The sequence below is a fragment of the Mus musculus genome, chromosome 11 (assembly GCF_000001635.26).
Source record: "Mus musculus strain C57BL/6J chromosome 11, GRCm38.p6 C57BL/6J".
In the NCBI taxonomy this organism is placed as follows: domain Eukaryota; kingdom Metazoa; phylum Chordata; class Mammalia; order Rodentia; family Muridae; genus Mus; species Mus musculus.
The window spans coordinates 108159677-108172102 of NC_000077.6; the positions used below are offsets into that span (position 1 = coordinate 108159677).

The window sequence follows — 12426 nt, forward strand, 5'->3', positions numbered from 1 at the left end:
TATATGTGATATTAATAATTATTGATACATTTAATAAGTATATACATATATATGTATATATATTCAAATATAGTGTTGGTCATCAATTGATAATACCTAGGATATACCATAGAAATACAAGCATCTGAGTATGCATGTAAGGGATAGCTGAGCTGAGAGGACCTATCCTAAATATCCCAGGGTTCGGGACTGTGAACTACTGGGGTTTAAAAAAAGATAGAGAGAGTTAAGCATCAGAATTAATCTCCCCCTACTCCTGACTGTAGATGTGGGCATACTTAGACCAGTCAGCGGTCAAGTCTTCCCGCCATAATGAACTGTGAATCCTTGAACTGTGAGCCAAGGCAAACATTTCCTTCCTTAAGCTGCTTCTGTCAGGCATTTTTCACTACAAGGGGAAAAACAGCTGACACGCATCTCCATTCTGATGTTTCAGAATCTTTCCTTGACAAACCCCAAGACAGTAAGGATTCCAGCCAGGACACATTATGCAGGAAGCAACCAAAGGAAACTGAACTTGGGATTGGAGCCAAACCAAATCACTGACTTTCCAAGAACCGTCAAAGGTGCAGTATAGACAACCCAAAGCCGAGACTGTGTGACTCATTATTTGGTCCACGGTGACTGACGGCGTTTATGTCCTCCCCATCTCAGGTCACCTCTCTGTATGCAGAAGATCTGCAAGGGCAGATAAAGATGGAAGCAGGAGATGAGGGGGGAGAGGATCTGAGTGAGTCAGCTATAATATCAAGAGCATTTGATTAGCCTGCACATCGGGCCAGTGTAATCAGTGGCTTATTCTGAGGCTTTAGGAAGAGGATTTTGACTATGATTTAGCCAGCTAAGCCAGGAACTGCAGTACTTAGGGACCTGGCATGAGGACTTCAGCAATGAGCAGCATCCCTAGGGTGCTGCCATTAGGGGCTTTCCACCAGGAGCATCTTTTTATTGGAAAAACAAACAAACAAACAAACAAACAAAACCATCCATTTGGGATAAGTAAAAAGAAAATGAAAAAAATTTAAAGACTCCTTTTACTTGTGAAAGGGGATGGAAGGACTGACTGTGCATTCTGGAATCATCCCCCCCCCCCCCATGGGGAGCACCCCACCATAAGACCAGAAAGAGTTCACTAAGTCATGGTGACTCTGCCCTTACACGCACAGCCTGGTAGACAAGGAGCCTGAGATCTATAACTGCCACAGCCCAGACTGTAGCTCCACAGAGGACAGAAGGAGTGTCATTACACCCTTTACTCTAGGAGTGACACTTTACAAGGTCACAGGGTCTAGAGAGATGGGGCAAGACTAGGAAATGACTATTTTTTTTTTTTCCGAGACAGGGTTTCTCTGTATAGCCCTGGCTGTCCTGGAACTCACTCTGTAGACCAGGCTGGCTTTGCACTTAGAAATCTGCCTGCCTCTGCCTCCTAAGTGCTGGGATTAAAGGCGTGCAGCACCACTGCCCAGCTTGAAATTATTCATTTTTAAAGCTATTTAATTTTTGGTGTTGCCTGCTTTTTCTTACCATTGAGAGGCCATCTTATTCCTTGGCTGTTAGAAGTACCATCTGCTTCATCTTCAACCACAGCATCCAGAGCCCTCTGCAGTTTTACCTGCTCTGATTTCAACCTTCCTGCCTTACTTTTAAAAGGACCCCTGAGATAACACAAGGCCCACCCAAAATATCCACAACCATCTTTCCTCTCAAGACTCTTAACTCTTTAACATCTACAAATCACTTTCTGCAGCACAGATAATCCCCACAATTTCTAGAACAGCAGTTCTAAATGTTGGGTCTCAACCACATTGAGGATAGAATGACCTTTTCACAGGGGTCATCTGAGACCATCAGAAAACACAGATATTTACATTATTATTCATAAAAGTAGCAAAATTACAGTTGTGAAGTAGCAAAGAAAATGATTTTATGATGGGGTCATCACAGCATGAACTGCTGTGTTAAGGGGTCATAGAATGAGGAAGGTTGAGAACTGTCACTCTAGAAGCTAGGACGTGCATGTCTTAGAGGGTCTTTGTTCTATACTTGTAAACAAACACTGCTGCTACATATTTGTAACAGTGTGCCTGCAGCAGTTTTATGTTACATTTTTAAAAACATTTTATCTAAAGTAACTGAAGTGATTGTTTTTAATCATAAAGGTCTCCCATTTAATAAAATCATTGTACTTGTCATCATAGTGGTAAGCAATGCAAAATGGATAGTTTTTGTCTTTTAAAACTTTTTTTGTAATATATTACAAGAAGTTTACTTATTCATTCAAGAGGGGGGGCTGGAGGTGAAGTTCAGAATACTTGTGTAGCAGATTGAGGCCCTGGGCTAAAAAACAGCATCACCAAAATATATGTAATATATACATAAACACATACATAAATCATACATGCATACATAACACATAAACACATACATGAGTATGCATAATCATACATACACATACAGCAAGAAAGGAAACTAGGAAGCAGTCTGAATATTTACTAACCCATTAGCCATGGATAATCAGCCCCTACTCAGCCCCAAAGCTGACAGAAGGCGGTTTGGGCAGACAAAGGTCTGTGGCATTTTTCATTGGGATCAGGGAGAGTGGGTCTGCATCGTGTTCTATAAAAACACAATCAGACTGTCTTTCAGCAGAACAGAAACAATGGCCCTATTGTCTAACATCATGAATGACCCTCACAGCCACAAAACATTAATAGCAAAGCAAAATTAGCAACTAGTTCCCTCATCTGTGCTCTGCATTCTGTAATTTGCCAAGACTCGTGAACTTTGAGGGATTGTAGCTTGCAGGTGTGATTTGTGTTGGCTGCGTGTAACAAAAGCGAGGCATCAGGATTATATTATCGCTTTATTTCAACTGTTTTATAAAAACACACAAGAACCAGAATGTAAAGCTTATCAGAAAAGCCCTAAAAGGAACTGGGGCAGCCAGAGACATAGAACTGTAGCTGAATTCACTTCTCTTAAACCATTTAGTTGCATCTGTAAAAGAGGAATACCGAATCCTATCTGCAGAGAGATACATGGTAAACATCTACATTTTGTAGCCATACAACCTCTATCTGAGATTCTCAGACACACTGCTACCAACAGACAGCTACACACAACACAGGCAATGTGGGAACAGATGGGAATGGCACATGATTCAACAAGGTTAGGCCTTAGAGGAATAGGGCCCAATGAACTACAGCTTGCAAGCCATGGTACAATGATATTCAGATAGTGATGCCCCCCCCCCCCACACACACACACAAAGTACTCCTTCCCATCTCTGCCATGCTTTATCTTTTGTTCATCCTTACAGCATCACTCAGACTTGATGACCAGCTCCAGCTCCTCACTCCTCATTCTGGCCACTCCCTCCTTTGGAACACGCATCCCTAAAAACAGGGTGCTTTCCTATGTCTCTAGACTTTAGGCTTAGTCTTGTGACTGACTTGCTCAAATATGACAAGAGGTGACAGAGTCCCCATTACAGGCTTAGAAGGAAGTGGTACTTCTAGCTGTTGAATGCAGCCAGGCTAGCTGCCTCCTCTAGGAGGACGGGGGGGGGGGGCAAGGGGGGGTGGGAAACCATGGAATATAATAGATGTACAGCTTCCTAACAAGGAGCCCAGGACTTGTGGATTATGGGAGAGAAGTATGGTTGCTTAAAAGTCACAGAACTCTATGGTGGTTCATTAGGTGACCACAGTAAATTGGTACAAATTTATCAGGAAGTAAACCACCTGTTTATTTTATTTAAGAGCCATCCAATCATTGCCACAGAAAATCATCTCTGAAACACACACACACACACACACACACACACACACACACACACACACACACACAGAGAGAGAGAGAGAGAGAGAGAGAGAGAGAGAGAGACATACACACATATACTTCAACTATATATTTACTTTGAAACCTGTTTTATTAATTCCTTCCACTAATATGTTTTCTCTTAGGATAGAGTGTAGCTCAGTGGTAGTGTTTGTATAGTATGTACAAGGCCCTAGGTTTAATTCTTAACACTATGGAAAAAGAATTAATTAATTTTCCCCAGGTATGATGGTACATGCCTTGTAACCCCAGCGTGGCAGAGGCAGGAGGATACAGAGTTCACAGCCAAGCTTCACTATGCAGTGAGCCTTATGCCAACCTGGACTATAAAAGACCTGGTCCTAAAGAACAAAGACAACTAAAAGGCTTTATTGACATTTCATTTAGGTAACATGTAGACTAGTTTTTCTCACTGCATACAGTCTCTGTGTGGCCAAATGGTTAGCACACACAATTTCTCAAAGTTTCCCATTACCATATACCAATTTTAGACCAGTCCCTTTACCATATGACATATAACCACTATAAGCAACCAATAAGCAACTTAAGACAATAAGCAACCAAAATGGCTTTTATTATTTGTTTGTTTTATATGAAGTGTCATTAGCAAGGAAATTAAGTAAAATATTGTTTATAAAGCTCTTATACATCTTATACAAGTAGGGAGGGACTTTCTCCTGAGTTAAAAACAAACAAACAAACAAACAACAAATGGCCTTTGAAATCAAAGGAGAAGGGCTAGAAATGTAACAAGATGGCTTGCCTGAAGTACCAGGGGCCTTGGGCTCAATCCAGGGGTAGAGGGATAGAGGAAGAGAGGCATGTGGAGAGTGAAGTGTTGATATTTGTATTAAATCATGAAGATGGGTATCCATTTTTGTCCTGTAGCTGAGTCGTGACATTTATCAACACTTCTACTAAAGCAATGTGTCTTGAAGCCTGTGAGACCTCGGTTTACTCTCCAGGACTGAAACAATGGAAGGAGAAAATCGACACTTGCAGATTGGCTTCTGACCTCCAGATAGATTCTGTGGAATGTGAGTGTCTATTCGCAACTCTTCATGAGGATGGTGATGATGGTGGTGGTGATGATAGTGAGGATGATGATGATAAATGTAATAAAAAAAAAAAATAAAGGCCTCAGTCCCCAGAATGAAACCAGATACTGGCCAGGTTATCTTAGTACAGTGGCTTGCTAGGGACACTCTAAGGATGCTGTGCACCCATCTGGAGCAGGACCACAGGCCCTAGACTCTTCTGCCATTGAAGAAGACACAGTATAACCGTCCTCCCTATGAGAGGCACACAATAGTGGGAAACCAAGCTTTAGGTATTTTCTACTCCAAACACTGCCTCTGAGGGGATGATTTAATATGCAAAAGGCATTTTCCAATCTTCTCAAACCAACAGCACGCCTAACCGATGGAAAATATGTCAATATATATTGACAAATGCATAAATATTTACCACTTTCAATTAGTACTAATACAACCTATTTGTATTGACACTGACTGACATTTAAAGGTGGAAGGCCCCGTGCAGCTGCAGGCATGTGGGAGCTTCATGGGGTTTATGTGGCTGCTTCAGAAAGGGTGGGGGTGGGAAGCTGAGGGTCTGGCAGAAAAGTGCTGCCTTGGTAGGGGAGCCTCTCTGCTCCACATGCCTCCCATCTTTGGGGTAGGACAGGCAGGGCAGCCTCCAAGAAGCTTCCAGAGAGTGCATGAGATTAGAAACTGTGGGGTCTACGAATGCTTCACTTGAGAACTCTCACAGTTCCACTTCAATTGCCTTGTACTGGCTGAGGAAATAACAGTCTCTGAGTGAGGGGAAATAGAATCCACCTCCTGTCTGATGAAGGGGCAAACACACCCTACGAAAGAACACGCTGTCTAAGGTGAAGGTTTGTGGCTACTTTGCAATATGCCTTACACACCCAAGGGTCACATCTTGCATTATTTCTGTGTACAGGGGTGGCATCATCATTATGGTATGATCTCTTGGCAGAAGAATCCGGAGTGGGAAGAGATGAACCTGGTGAGGGAAGACACGTCTAACAGAACCATGAGGTACGTTGTCTATGCAGATAAGCAGAACCCAAACGTTCTTTATAGAAACCTCAATGTGGGTATTACATTTGAAAAGCAGTCTTCCATAGAGGACGGTCCTTTTAGACAGAAGAAGAGATTAAAGACTGAGCACATATAACCAGCATCTTGCAGGGCATTTTGTCAGGCATGGATGCTGAATGTTAGACACAGAAGCCTGGCGGTTGTTCCCTTTCTTAGCACAAGCTCCACCCTGCATCCTGTGTTCAGTGAGGGAACAGAGCACACCCGGTAGCTTGTCTAAGGTCACCCAGCTAGCTAGGAGTGGAGATGGCTCATGGATTTTGAAAAGCAGACTCTGAGCTCAGAGTGCTTTCCACGCCCTTCAGCTGACAATTCTTTTTCGGCCCCACTTATGGCATAAACAAGCTTTTGAATACAAGCAGCTATAAATAGCAATTAGTCAGAGTCTAGTATTAGAGATGTCGGCATCGTCAGAAAGCACTTCGGCTCGTTGTGAGTCCCTCGGATGCCTGCTCTGAAAAGCCTCTCAAGCCTCTAGCCTCTTCCATTTTCTCCAGCACCACCCAGAACCTCGCCTAAATGCAAGTTACATCCTTTTGGCACCTTCTTGTAATTCGAACTTTCAAGCAGAGTGGTTTCTGTCCCAGACCCTACTGGCTACCCGTGTGCACTGGCTTCCCCAGGCCTTTCAGTCAGATAATCGACAGGGAGGAATGCGAGACTCTTGATCTTTTGCGCATTTCCACAGTACCAAGCCAGCACCTGATGTGCAAATTCTGGTTAAGAATAGAAATTAGTTAATATTTTCTGAGAGATTCCTGTGATGTGAGCAATAAGCTTTTCATGTGTGTCATTTTCTTAAAGTCATCTTAAGCTCCGTGTCTTCTGCCCCCAGATGAGGATGCTGGGTTAGGCAGGCTAAGTGACCTATTGAAAGGTCACAGAACTAGAAAGCGTGCTAGGTGCTGAGGCAGAGGTCAAGGTTTCTCCTTGTTTTTCATCCTGGTCTTTCTGGGATGAATATCAACGTAAGTGGAGTAATAGCCTGTGAAACTCATTCTGGAAAGTAACTCACAAGATTCAACTGGACAGCTGGGTTTGGGGGTCACTGACCTATATTTTGAAATTCTATATTGACTGAATGATCCTGCATCTGTTTTCTTGAAGCCAAAGTGGCAGTGTGAGCATACTCAAGGTCGACCTTTCCCAGTGACGTGGCCCAAACACAGAGTGCATCTCCTCTGTTCCTACTTCTCCTCACGTCTCCCATAGCAACTTCTCGACACTGTTGGAAACTGGAGAGCACCAACAGTGGCTCCAGAAGCCATAACAGATCTGGGGAAGAAATGGCACTGAAGATCTTGTCAAGGCATAGCCCAGCACAGGAGCAGAGTCCAAGGTGCCGCACAGTGGACACACAGTGGATGCTGCCCAGCCACTCAATCTTTGGGGCTTGACCCACCCTGTCCTTTCTCTCTCCCTCTCTTTCTCCCTCCCTCTCCCTCCCGCTCTGCTTCCTCCTCCTCTTCCTCCTCCACTTCCTCCTCTTCCTCTTCCTCTTCTTCTTCCTCTTCTTCTTCTTCTTCTTCTTCTTCTTCTTCTTCTTCTTCTTCTTCTTCTTCTTCTTCTTCTTCTTCTCTTTTTTCTCCTTCTTCTCCTTCTTCTTCATCTTCTTCTTCTTCCTCCTGTGGCACAGCCTCTTTATTTAGTGCTGACTGTCCAGGAACTTGCAGTATAGATCAGGCTGGCCTTGGTCTCACAAAGATCCACCTGCCTTTGCCTCTGCCTCTAGAGTGCTTGGATTAAATCCATGTGCCACCCTGCCTGACATCACTTTGATTTTTAAACAAGCCACATGTGTATATATTATACACCAGCTAATGACAGACCCAAGTGGATGGTCTGACATCACCTCCTTCTTAAAGTTCAGACTAGCCATGTTGTCTGCACTGTTTTACACATGACCTCTGTCTTGCACTGTTGTCTCTCACCATGCTTCCCATTTGTTTTGAGTTGCTGGTCCCTATTCCCCAAAGTACTTCTCTACTTGTAAGCAAAGAACTTGGCTACTTTATGATATAAGGTAATCAAATCCTGGACTGAGACCCAGAGAGAGAGAGAGAGAGAGAGAGAGAGAGAGAGAGAGAGAGAGAGAGAGAGAGAGAGAAAGAGAGGGAGAGGGAGAGGGAGAGGGAGAGGGAGAGAGAGAGAGAGAGAGAGAGAGAGAGAGAGAGAACACAAGAAGCTTCCAGCCCTGTCCCCAAATGTCACCTTGCCCTGTTTTGGGCTCGTCTGCCATTATTTCCTCTGGGAATTCTCATATCTTTGACCATAGACAAGAACTCTTTTGTTGTGCAACATAACAGAGATTAAAAACCCATAAAGATATTACTAGAGACTTGGAATGTAGCTCAGTTGGAAGAGTGCCTGCCTGGCATGCCCAGAGCTCTGGGTTCAATTCACCACAGCATTACATAGAAACTGACATGGTGTTGCTTTCTAGTACTTAGGAGGTAGAAACAGGAAAGTCAGAGTTCAAGGTCCCCCTCAGCTAAAGAGCTTTAAATAAAATAGCACCAAATAACAAGTCAACAGAAATAACAAGCTTGAAAGCAAAAAGAGAGGGCTTTATAAAGCTTAGGTAGTCCTACCCTGACCCAGCTGGCTTCTCAGGGTTGCCCTGGGCACCAGAGATTGCTAACAGTATTACCCACAGACACAAGGCCAATCACTCTGCCTGCACTTTACCCAAGAGCTTTGTGCTGGAGAGATCTGTGATCCAGATGGGGAGGGAATACTTCTCTCTCCACCATACAGAATACAAGCCAGATTGTGACTATGAAGAAATGGGAGGTGACAACAGAGAAGTCCCTGGAAGCTTGTGACCAGCTAGCTTGGCATACACAGTAGTGAATAAGAGTCTCTGCCTGACACAAGCTGGAAGGTGAGGATAAAGATCCCAGGTTGCCCTCTGGCCTCCACACATGTGCGTCCACTCAAGCAAACATAAGCGCGCACACGCTACATATCATGTAGACAGACGCACGTTAAAAAGGGAGAGAGAATGCACATTAGCTGAGGTGAACTAAATATGAGTCTGCTTCTAAATTCTTTCTTCGCACAAATCTCTTATTCCCCAAGAACATGCAGCATTTTGACTTGTCTAAAGCTAGAAACTGGGTCTCCCATTTCCTGAGCCAGCATTCCTGCCTTCCAAAGAGTCGAGGGACAGAACAATCACAGACCTCATTTTCTCTTCCTACACACATGGTACAGATCCATAAGCCCAAGAAGCTCAACTCCCCATCAGGAGACTCAGTCTGCTGCAGGCTGGGCTTCTTTCCACAGACATCATCCCAAGATGGGCCCAGTTAGGCTAGATTAATCCCTTCCTAACTGGAAGATAACTTTTAAGTATCCTAATTAGCTCAAGAAATGGAAGTCTATTAGTCAGAATTCTCAGAGTAACAGAACTTACAAAATGAATCTCTATATATGCATTACATAAATTATATACTACATATATATGTAAATGTCTCTTTTATTTCCTCTGATGGAGGGATAAGAGCTGGATCCAAGCTGTGCCAATACACAGCTTGAGCTGAGCCCAGAGTATTTCTTTGTCTGTTCTAATTATTCCTAGGCCTAACCCCGGAAGCTTCTAGCCTCCATACAACCTAATATTCCAAGCTGACTGATTCAATCTGGCTTCTCTCAGCTTCTGACTGAATCGCTCATATAAATTTTGGCAATATGTTTTAATCTTCTGGCTCATTATCATCTCTGGTTTCTGTCTTCACTTTTATCTAGCTTGCTCTCTCTGCAACCTGTCTCTGTAAAACTTACACACACACACCCCACCCCCTTTTCTCTGTTGCTGGTCTTAAGTAGCCTCTTTTTCCTGTGTTTTCCTGTAGGAGTTCATCTTATCCTATCTCTGATTCATTCTGTCAGATCTTTCTCTGATTTGTCACTTTGTCTGCCCCTCAAATAGACATCATTGTTTGGGATTAAAGTTGTGTACTAAAGATGTGTCTGTATTCCTTCCAGTCAGGGGGATTAAAGATATACAGAACACACACAAACACACACACATACACATACACATACACATCTCCAGCTGGATCACACAGACCTAGGTCTTTGGATATGATCCCTTGCTAGAGTAGCCATTTTGCTGGATGAAAATTCCTCTACACACACACACACACACACACACACACACACGGCTGTCTGTGACCTGAAAGTCCAACAATCCAGTAATTTCTCAGTTCAGGAGGCCTGATCTGGTGTTCGGCTGGTCTCAGCTGGTTCAGCAGATACTGGATTCCTGAAGAAGTAGGCTCTAATGCCAGTGAATGAATGGATGAGCTAGCAAGGCAAGGGCAAACGGGCCAAGAGCAGAAACTTCCTTCTTCCACGTATAAACTTGTATAGGCTTCCAGCAGAAGGTGTGGCCCAAATGAAAGGTGTATCTTTCCAACTCCAGATCTGGACTGAAGGCATGTCTTTGGATGGACTGAAGATGTGTGTTCCTAACTAAAAGGTCCAAATTAGAAATCAATCTTCCTATTTCAAATTAAGCAAAAATCTCTCACAGGTGTGCCCTCTAGGTTTGGTTTTTAGTACCAGATATAGTCACGTTGACAACCAAGAATAGCCATCATGGGGGTGGGGGGAATTAACTTTCAATGTTTCTTAGAAAAGAATTGAACTTAATCGAGTCATTTATGCCACATTCTTGGAGCCCAGAGACTGTTTTAGAAAAACCCAGTGTCAAAATTAGTTGAAGCTACAGTTTCACTGTTTCAAGTGAGCAGATCCCCCGAGAGTCCTTCAAATACCACATGTCACACTTGGTATCTGAAATGTCTCTGAGATGAGGTTCCTCATCTCCCAGTGCCAGTAGACTTTAAAATCATCACAAGACTTGGTTTTAAATTGGGCTTTTAAAGTCAGTCAATTCAGGAATGGCAGTCCTACATGAATTTTGTTGTCTCTAAACTAGCTTCATTTGGGACTGAATTCCCTCTCTTGTGGTAAGCCTAAGATAAACCTTTTGGTTTGCAAAGCCCAGAAACCAAGTCCCACAAGGGTCAGAACGAATAACGTTGGAATTAGAAAAGAACATGATTAATTACTTCTTCAGCCTGACCCCAAAGTGTGAGCTGACTGTGGCGAATACATCTGGACACTTGGAATTTAGAGGTAAATAATGGCTAATGTTGAGAACTGGAGTTTATCTTGCTCCTGGGTAGTAAGATAAATACACAGAGAGGTTCTCATTCTGTTCTTCCCACAACCCAAGAGCCCAAAACCACCTCATCCCATACCTTCTTTGAACCATGGCATGGATGAGCTCACTGCAGGGCTGGAGCCTTAAATATCAATAAGAGCTATACTCAATCATAGCCAAAATAAATCTGGGCTCATGAGGGTGTACAGTTCAGTGACAGAGCATGTTCTTAGCATGTGCAAGCTGTGGGTTTGATCCCAACAGGACACACATACAGACAGACAGACAGACACACACACACATACACACACACCACCATCACCACACTGTCCCAACCCCCCCCACCCCCACCCCATGACAACATCAGCAATAGGAACTGAAATTCCCAGGAAAGTGTCATAGGCCAAAGCTTCCCAAGTACAGTGCCTCACACAGAGAGCCTGTGACCAGCTCTTCTGTGGCTCCTGGGTCTCTGTGTTTCTACCAAGTTCCCAGGGGATCCTGAGGCTGCAGATCTAAGAAGTTTCTTCAGGGTCCACCACCCTAGGAAAACCAAATGGACCGGGAGTAGGGGGATTAGCATCTACCAAACACCAGACACTGCAAGTCTTCTATTCCTCTATTACATTTTCAGTATGACTGTGAAGAGCCACCAATGGTGACAAAAACTGAAGCCAAAACAATCCTGTGGCCGTGAGAGCCCACGGCACCTTCCGGTGCTGAGCATCCATCCCATCTCACACCCCGATGACCAAAGCTACAATGTCGCAGTGTCCTGCTTTTGTATCTGACTGGGTTATCTTACAACATGAAAGCTTGGTGATAAACCTTTCTAACTCCAGAGCTCTGAGCACACCCAAACACAACATTGTACACAGCCCATTTTCATCCCAGGAGCCAAATGCACCTACATGAGACTGGATATTTTAAACAGAAATCCCCTTCATTGGAGGCCATGTTCCTTTCCCATGGCACTTAAGACAAACAAACAAAAGCACCCAAGCCTTCCTTTCTCAACGTGCTGCCCTTAACTGGACATGTAGTGAGAAGTCTGCCTTGAACAGGGACAGAATTCACTTACTTAGGAAAGGAGTACTATGAGCCCATTTTAGGGAGCCCATGGCCGACACCCTGATGTGTTTGCGCTTCATGCACAGATGTCAAAAATGGTGTGACCTCAAAAACACAGTGTTCTAAGTTTTGTACAAAATGCATCATACACAACTGTGTGTGGATGACAGCAACCTGTGGTTAATCTCCATATCAGGGAGTCCCTTA

The 12426-nt window shown here is 43.7% G+C and overlaps 1 protein-coding gene across 1 annotated transcript in view; it reads right to left on the reverse strand.

Annotated features, from left to right (window-relative positions):
* Positions 1 to 12426, reverse strand: part of Prkca (protein kinase C, alpha) — a 410502-nt gene that overhangs the window by 226290 nt on the left and 171786 nt on the right. The gene's annotated exons all lie outside the window — the stretch shown is intronic.